The sequence below is a fragment of the Corvus brachyrhynchos genome, unplaced genomic scaffold (assembly GCF_000691975.1).
Source record: "Corvus brachyrhynchos isolate BGI_N302 unplaced genomic scaffold, ASM69197v1 scaffold87, whole genome shotgun sequence".
Lineage (NCBI taxonomy): Eukaryota > Metazoa > Chordata > Aves > Passeriformes > Corvidae > Corvus > Corvus brachyrhynchos.
The window spans coordinates 4,161,337-4,170,425 of NW_008239767.1; the positions used below are offsets into that span (position 1 = coordinate 4,161,337).

Genomic DNA, 9,089 nt, shown 5'->3' on the forward strand with positions numbered 1-9,089 from the left:
GCGCCGTGAGGGCTGCGGGGCTCGGCCGGGGGCTGTGGTGCCGGCGGGAAGCTCGGAGAGGGAGTGAGCGGCGGGCGTATCCCGCCCAGCGCTCCCGTGGTCCCGGCAAGCAGCGTGCTCTCCGGGGTTGTCCGGGCATCCCTAGTATCTATTAGTGGTGCTGTGAGATCGTCGCTAAAGTACCTCTCAGTAGGTAGAAAGGGCAGTGCTCTGCCCTTGCTTTCTCACACCCGAGTCGGGGCTGAATGGTGAAATGATGCACAGGATGTGAAAATAATTATTCTCAGTACTGTACGAGGTATTATGAATACGACTGTATTCCTTGCTTCAGGAATGCAGGTGTTGGACTGCCCATCTACCTGATAGTCCTTGTGACTCAAAACGAGCATCAGGTGGAATCAAGACCTTCGTTTGGCCACAGGCTTTGGGGTCCTTCAGTATATGTACCTAGAGAGCAGAGAACAGGGCTAGTTCATTTTATTGTTTGTAACCAACCTTACACTTCAAGTTTGGGTTCACTGTGACTAAATAATGTGCTATTAACAGCATAAGGCATTTAATCTATGTTTAGTTATTTCCTGGTGGCTGGGAATCTTACAGAAAAAAATCTGAAATGTTCAGTTTCAAAGGATTGGAATTGGCATGTGATCATGCATTCAAATGGGGCTCTAAGTTAAAAAAATAAAAAAAGAAAACCCCACCAAATCTGCACCTCTAAGGATGCACTACTTTCTCACTGAGAAACATGTAAGAATAGCAACAATCCAGCAAAGTGCTTGTTAAATTCAAGTGAGGGCTTAGGTACCATGAGCTTCAGTGGAATTACGCAGAAGCTAAAGGCAAGGCTGAAGGCAAACGTGCTTCTGTGCTTCCCCAAACCAGGGCTTAAGTACTGTTCACTGAAGCATTCAGTCGCATGAATCACAGTCATTCAAAAGTTCAAGGCAGACCAAATCAGGGAAAGCATGGACTGAACTGCATCGTCAGGCTGTCTGCACAAAAACTAGGTAATCACCAGCCCTGTGGATTTTTCCTGGGGTTTTTTAGGAGGTCTCTAAGTATAGAGTGAGCTGTTCTTGACTCTGTCTTGAAATGTGAATTACAACCTCATAAGGGCCGCTAGCCCTCCATGATCATGGGTTGGCTTCAGCCTAACTTTGCATTTCAGTAATCTCTCAAACTTTGGGACTTGGGAGGGCAGTTTTCACATGATCTGCCCAATTTAAAAAATACAAGCACACAGAAAATCTCTTATTTGTTAAAACTATGATCTCCAAATCATTTATAAGCACCAAAAGTATAAATTGTCAGGCACCAGATACATAGGTAATTTTCAGGAACTGGAGCATTTGCCAGCATGAAAAAGGACATTATATAATTAGGATGTCCAAAGAGTAGCATTTATTTCTAAATAGCTTGGTTCTTCTGCAAGGTATTCTTTGATTCCTATGAAATTAGAGAAAATTGTACTTAACCATTCCCTGTTTTTCCTCTGTTGACAAAGTCCTGTGCATGCTGAAATCATCTGTATCCTTGAGTATCTTCCCATTCTTTTCAGGATGCAGATAAGCATGCCTGTCTTAAGAGCTTTAATAAAGTTAAGATGCACTTTTGCTTGTATTGTTATTTAACATCTCCATGAGTGTACAGACAGAAGCAGTGTTGGTTTCACAGTTCTGAGCTTTAGCCTGTTGCTGTTGATAATGTGCCTTTGTTGTTGTTGGGGGCAGTTTTTGGAATTGTTTTATTTTGTTTTCTTTTTCTGTAAAACTCACCAGCTTCACCAAGTGGCCACCTAAGACAGTGAATGTCAGCTTTAAAATTCGTGTTTCCCTGATTGTGGTATTTCTGCTGAAATCCTGGTGCCCCTTGCTGGCAATGGCACTAGTAAGTAAAGATGAAACTGGCAGCAACCCCTTTTCTGAGTGAGGGGTTTGGATTTAGCATAACCTCCCTGTAAGAATGATATGTTTAAGACATAAGGATCTCTTCCAGGACACATAGGGAGGAGTCTTGTATATTAAAAAGGGAGAAAAAAAAATATCAATGCAAACAGCAAGAAAAGCCTTAAATCAGTTGAAAGCTGTTTGGAGAGTCATTGGTCAAATGCTGGGAGTACACCAGGAGAAAGAAAAAGGTCACCAGGCCAAACTCATCTCCGTCTAATTACATTAAGTCTGTCAAACTAATCCCTGGCACAGCTTGACTGAAAATATATTTCTGGTTCTCCTTTATAAAGTGACTAGTGTATTCAAAAGGCAAGCACCTATTTCTCCACATGCTCAAGTACATAAATATGTCTGTTTATGAGCAGCCCTCATAAATTCTATAGCATTTGGCCTGTGTAAAATTAAACACCTGCCCAAGACTTTACTTTACTTACTTTACTTCTGCAAACACCTGGTGGATTAGCCCTTCTGAAACTTTTTGCACAGATAATTTTGTGCTCCTGAGAGTTGTGGCAGTAACAAATGTGGGGTTTGTGGAGATTACTGTGGTGGGAAGGTCAGCAGGTGCAGATGAGGTCAGAATTTGAATGTGACTGAGCTGAAGTAGAGATGTGATCTGTAGAAGTGAGTTCAGGAAGGCCAGGTAGAGAGCATCATGCTGAGCTGGGAATAATCTGCTGCACAAATGTACTATGGGAAGCAGCTTGCCTGGTAGCATTTTTACAGGAAACAAAGCAGTGCTGAGAGAAAGCCAGACATCTCACAGGGCTGCACAAAGAGGATTGCGCCCTACAAAACATGGTGGGATTTGGTCCCACAGCTCGGCAGTGGTGGGGTCTTGGCTGAAGGAGTCTGCCACTTGGGATACAGCTGTTCAGGGTGAACTTCCTGGTGAGGGTGCAGGGAGGGGTTTAAAAACGTGGTCATGAAGGAGATTAATCAGGCTCTTTAACCTCAAGAGTAAACTGAAGCAGGACATGCTTGTAGCCTCCACATTTACAAGTCTGCTCCGAAAGGGAGGGAGCTAGCTGCTCCCTGTGCAGCCAGTATGGGCTCAAGCCACCCTGTAACCGTGGTGTTGGACTGCTGGGAAACTTCCCATAGGGAAGCAGCAGTTGTACTCCTATCCAGACAAGGAAATACCCTGAGTCACAGGGTATATCCTTAGGTATCCTGGGCTTGGGTAGGACTTGGCAAGGGCACTTTTGTAACAGGGAGCTACTCTGACAAAGGGATATTTTTCTTTAGTCCCATGGAAAGAAAAGTCATCTCAGGCAAAATAGTTTGGGCCTCTAAATTATTTAGAAACCCAATAAGCAAATCCATCAGCCCCAACATCTAACTCCTTTGCTCACGTGGAACTACCCTTTTCCTTACTGTTTCCTCAAATCCAGAATGGGAACAAGGAGTCAAAATGCTGAAAGTAAGGCCACCCTATTGCAGACAAGGCTTAATCTTACACATGGCAGCTGCCAAGGCTGTGGCTGCTGCCCGGGGCTTTCTAAATGCCAGTTTTCCCTCTGTTGTCTTTGCTGGCTGTATCCTTTTGCCCAGCTGGCAGCTTCTTGGCAATACAATAGTCTGCCTGCTTTCCCTGGCCCCACAGGGAAATGCCTCACCACCTGACTGCTGAGGCCAGGCCATTCCTGCCTCTGCTCTGGACACAATCCACGTTGCCAGAGGTTCCTTCTCCACCACTTATAAGCACCCATTGCTGGGCACTTCCCAAAAGGCCTGTGGGATGTGGGGTGCAGCCTCTGCCAGCTCAGCCCCATTCTTGCAGAAAGATGCAAGGGGACATCTCTTTTGGGAGCAGGCAAATCAAGTATTTGTCTGTTGCAGAAGCTCATAACAAAGTTGCCTTTAAGGGTCACCCATGTTCTCCCAGGGGTCTGTCTAGGATCCTAAAAATGAAGGAGTTTTTGGTAGCACCAAAAGCATCACTCAGTCTCTGTGGTACTATCAAAAATACGCAGCGGTACCAAATCAGCAGCTCATCAAACACAATTTAAAATGTATAAGGGCAGCGTATTGCTCGTCCCCAGCATTGTCACTTGGTTACTACCGATGGAAACCCTGCTCCTTTACACTTCTGGCCAAATGCCATGGCTTCAGCCTGGCAGGGAACAGATGCACTGAGACCTTTAGTGCCACACTTGCAGAATTATCCCTTTTTTCCTGCAAGACTTTCCAAGTTTGGATATCCTGGATGAATACCATGCTGACAGCTTCTAATTATGCTGCTGGTTGATTTACCAATTTATCCTCTTTTAAGAGCTAGAAGTCATGGAAGGCCAGGAAAGATCCCTTTCCTGAGCCCACATCTCAGATGAAGTGGCATCTCTTTGGCAGAGCCTTTCAGAGGAAGGGAGTAACACATATCCAGTTCTCCAGGATGGACAGCCCCTTTGTGGGCTCCCTGAGCCCTTGACTGTTTCCCGTTCCTCGAGACACCCTCTTTTTGCCTCTGGGTGTTTTTGCAGCTACCTGTGCTGTGGCAGCATCTCATCATTTTTGACTTTCAGTCCAAGGCCCAAATACACTATCTAGCTTCAGGTCCACCTCCTTTTTAAATCTATTTGGAAAGATTTTGGTTTATACTTATAGCATAAGCAGCAAAAAAAGGAGAGATATTTATAGAACTACACATTTATTTACTTTGAGATTAACTTATTCCTCCCCACAAGCTAAATTAGATAGATATTCCTATTAAGGTATTAGTGGTTCTGGTTTACATTTTTTGTTTCTTTTTATAATCAAGCAGGCCAGGCTACCTGCTACCCCAGGGAGCACTTGCTACCTGCCTTGCTGTTCTGCTCTTTTCTCCTTTTTTTTCTTATTTTTTAATACCATTACATTGCAAATACTCATATAAATACCCATTTCAAACTAGGATAAGAGCATACAAATGGGGTCCTGCATAGGAAAATGCTCCTGAGCTGTGTCCCATGGGCTGGACTCTGTGCTGCTCCTGTCTTCCAGTGTCTTTCCTGTAGGAGATTAATTTGAAGCCAAGCATATAAACTGAAAAGTACCATTCAGAAAGATTTATGATCCTGTTTCATTAGGGATGCATATGTGGAATTATTCCCTGCCTGAAAGCACTGACTCAGAGCTCACATGTAAATTGCCAAGATAATTCCACTATTCCATGTTTCACAGAATTGAATGTTCTGTGCCTTGCTTCAAGTGTTTTGTGGATGAAAATCTTTCAATTTTCTCCTAGAGAGAGTTTTGTAGACTGTTGAGCTATAAGCATGTTGTCCTGACTTGCAAACACACAATGATTGCTAGTCAAATTAATATCTTAATTTTAAACTGGACAGCTTCCCATCAACACCACTCTGTTCTTGCAGTAATGCTTTGGAGTAGTAGCATTTCCCATATATGTGAAGCTCTGCATGAAGGGAAATACTTGGAACTTAGCAAAGCTGTATCCATGTGGTGTCTTAGCTTCATATCCCAAAATATCCAAAGATGCAAAACCTAAGTTGGCTGCCAAGCAAAACCTTGTCATGGGTGTTGGTGATCATAATACACACGCATGATTCACGTGTTTACACAGCAGATAATTTTGATCCATTTACAATGGCACTTCATTAAGGGATGTTAAAGCAAAGTGCTTTTTGAACTGCTGAAATAGGTTAGTAGTTAGCATCCAGTTTGGAAATTGAGTGAGGTCTGGAACAGGTTACAAGCAGGCACACATATGTTTTCTTTATTGGATGTTTTGCAACTGATTCTGCCAAACTTGTTAGGGTCAGAACAGACTGACCAGAGTGAAGTGGCCCAGCTGGGTACATGTGTGCACCCAGCTCTCTGATGCAGCTTGCTGTGTTAGCTGTCACTGCTCAGGTGGTTTTCCATACAATTCATGTTCCCCTGAGTTGTGACAGTCAAATATCCACCTTTCTCTTCCTGGTGAGACTAATGCCTTTTTAGCTCTCCTATTTCATAGGCCAGTATAAAGCAGGCAAGTGGTCTCACAAAGCTGTAAATATTTGATAAAACTGCTTTGCATGGTGTGAGTGTGAACTTCACAGTGTGGAGACAGCTAAAAACCCAAGTATGCTGTGCATTATCTTCTTGAATTAAGAGCCCAGGTTATCACTAGTTTTGTTCACTGGACTGAAAAAAAGATCTGAAATTCCTGAATAATTGGACAAATTATACATTTGGGGCTGGTATGAATAGAACACTCACCTGAGTTACAATTGCACTTTCCTGCTGTATGTGTATATGAGCCTTTCTCTGGGCTGCATTTCACCCAGCAGCTGTTTGCTGAGCCTTAGGAGAGCTTTCAGGGATATTAAAATACACAGTGTTCCTCTGAAAAACAGCAATCATCTTGTCCACATTGGAATTCCTCCCTCAAAAAACTCACTTGGACAAGGAAGGGCTGGGGGAGGTCTCATTAGCTCTTTGAGCCTTTTGTTATTAAGGAGTCTCTGGTCTCCTTTTTTGAATATTTTCCAGTTGTCAGGTAACATATGGACACAGAAGAAAAATCCTCCTCTTACAGAGGAGAGCAAAACAAACAAACAAAGTGAGTAAAAAATAGTAATAAACTCTTATTATAGTATGAGAAATAGTAGTTATCTAAGATCCTTGTAACTTGTGCTTGAGGAAGACTTTCCTTGATGGGACTGTGCTGCCTGGCTGAGCCTCAGTGGGATCTGAGGGGTCCAAAATGCTGTTTGGGCATAAGGGCAGCCAGTCCTAGCTGCTCCTTCTTGTGGAGACATTTGGAACAAGAAAGCAGGGAAATTTCTACACAGATTTTTTATTATTATTAAATAATAATTAATAAATAATATAAAACAAGCTCTGCATTTAACCTCTTAGTTAAGTTGGTCTCTGTCCTGAAGAGTTTGAAGCAAACACAGTTTCTCTTCTCCCTAGTAGCTGCAGAAGTGTCTGTGAAAGACACACAAAATGGAGAAATCTTGCATTAACTGCAATTGTGTCAAATATGCTCTGGAACCTTCTCATATTAAATGGAAATTGGCACTTCTAAATGACTTAGCGTAGTCCAGTTGTCTCTTTGAAAAGGCTACAGTATTTAGTGTCGAAATACCAGTTTTCAGTCACTGTCGGTTTTAGCCTCTGACTTATGATTAAACATATATACTAAGCTTCTAAAAATAAATACATATCATACAAAAGTAAAGCTTTTTTGTTTCTCAAGTATTTGATAATAGAAGAACTGTTTGCAAACACTTAACAAAAAAAAAAACACGCACAAAAAGAAGAAAGGGAGAAAATTTATCATATTTCATAGAGAAGGAAAAAACACATAAAGAAAAGTAGATACACTACAGACTTAAGCACAGCTTGCTTTGAGGCAAGTTTGATGTGTGGGTGGGTGATAAATATACTGGGATTTACTGGTGGAGGTACTTGTAACTGTTTTCACTTGCTGTCAAAAAGCACAGCGTGGATGTTTGGAAACTTACAATCCTGCAGTTCCTGTTAACTGTTCCTGTTAATAACTGCTAGCAGAGAACTCTGCCAATGCTGATGAAGAGTAGCCAGAAGAACAAGTGAGAACATCCTGGCCAAGCCCTAGGGACATCCAAGTTCAGGGAGGGAGATGAGCTTGAGGCTCATGCTAAGGCGCAACTTAGCATTACCAGGAAAGCTTAAATCTAGAGTATGGGCAGGTCCAGACACCAGGGCCAGCAGAGAAGTAAGGACTTGGCCCAGTCACAACAGTATATTGGAAGAAAAAATCCTGCCAATTTTCTTGAGTCCCTGCTAATCCACTGTACATGTTCTGGGGTTTTGTTCATATCCCTTAGGCACTGTGATGCCCACTGGAGCCAGTAGAGGTCTGGGAACTGCTGAAAATGTAAGTGAATTTTTAATATATAATCAGATAGGGAAGAAAACATTACTTAAATGTCTTCCACTCTGTATTAAAACATTTAACTTTTCTTAAGCCCGTTTTCTTTACTCTTTGGCTGCTGAGGAAGTTTTCTAAGGTTAAATCCTATTATCCTGGCTCCTTTATAATTTGGGGAATTCAGAAGATGTGTCTAGATCCAAGTGCAGGCTCTTCCCCAAGCTATTCATGTGCAAAAGAGCTTTTGCATTCCCTGTATATGAGATCCAGGCTGTCACACTTTAAATGATCCTGCAGCTTTTCCTCATGGACAGAGTGAGCTGGCAGTCATCACCATCTGCTGGCCACACTCAACACCATTCAGTAAGGCTTGTGACCAGGGGACAAGTATCTCACTGCTCCTTTCTGTATTCACTCTGGCTGTCCCTTGCCAGCGATTCTGCCTGGGCATCTGAGGAGGACTGGAAAAAAAAGGGATTGAAAGGGTGGTTCCAGAGCAGCCAGATTCAAATGATGGGGAGAACCCAGAGAGTCTGCAGCCTTAACTAAAGCAGTTTCCCACAAGTGAATGTCATTGAGTTACATCCATCTCCCGCGCTTCACCAGTGCTCCAGGTGTGACCAGCTCCTGTGTCACTGATCAGCCCGATACAGGAACATTCCCTAATACATAACAGGCATGTTCCTTAAAATGCTCATGGCTCTCCCTGCTGTGCAGCTGTGCCCTGGGACCTCCAGATGCACCACTGCCAGAAGCAAGCAGTAGAGCTGTTACCACACAGGCTTTGGAGCTTGAACTTAGAATGGAAAATTTAAAATGCAGAGGCCAGCATTTATCTCCTCTGGTGGTTTAACTTTTACAGCACAGCTTAATTTGATCTTCTCTTTTTCACATATAGCACATTCTAGTCAGCCATTTAATAAGAAATTCACCTAATGTTAAGAGCCACAGTAAAATAGTCCTTATTTACTGATAGATTTATAGCCCAGGAGCTTGCAGACAGCACTGTGTGAGCTGTGTGATGATTTTAATGGGTGAGCGGCATTTTCATGGATAAAGTTTCCATTTTTTCATAACCAAGCTATTGCTTTCTAACCGGGCACGCAATGGGCATTATTCAAGAGGTGGAGGGGAAAAGATATCTTTCATTCAGAAATTATATTTTGGATGCATGTAATAGCTCTCTTCTCTATGTGTTTAATTCATGATACTGATGATACCATGGTTTATTTTCAGAAAAATGTTTTTTCTCTGGAACTGTCTTATAAAATAATGTTTTTTAAATCTTGTATTCA

The 9,089-nt window shown here is 42.5% G+C and overlaps 1 protein-coding gene across 1 annotated transcript in view; it reads left to right on the plus strand.

Moving 5' to 3' along the window:
- The window catches only part of HTR1E (5-hydroxytryptamine receptor 1E), a 39,440-nt gene that overhangs the window by 1,501 nt on the left and 28,850 nt on the right, over positions 1 to 9,089 (plus strand). The window lies entirely within an intron of this gene.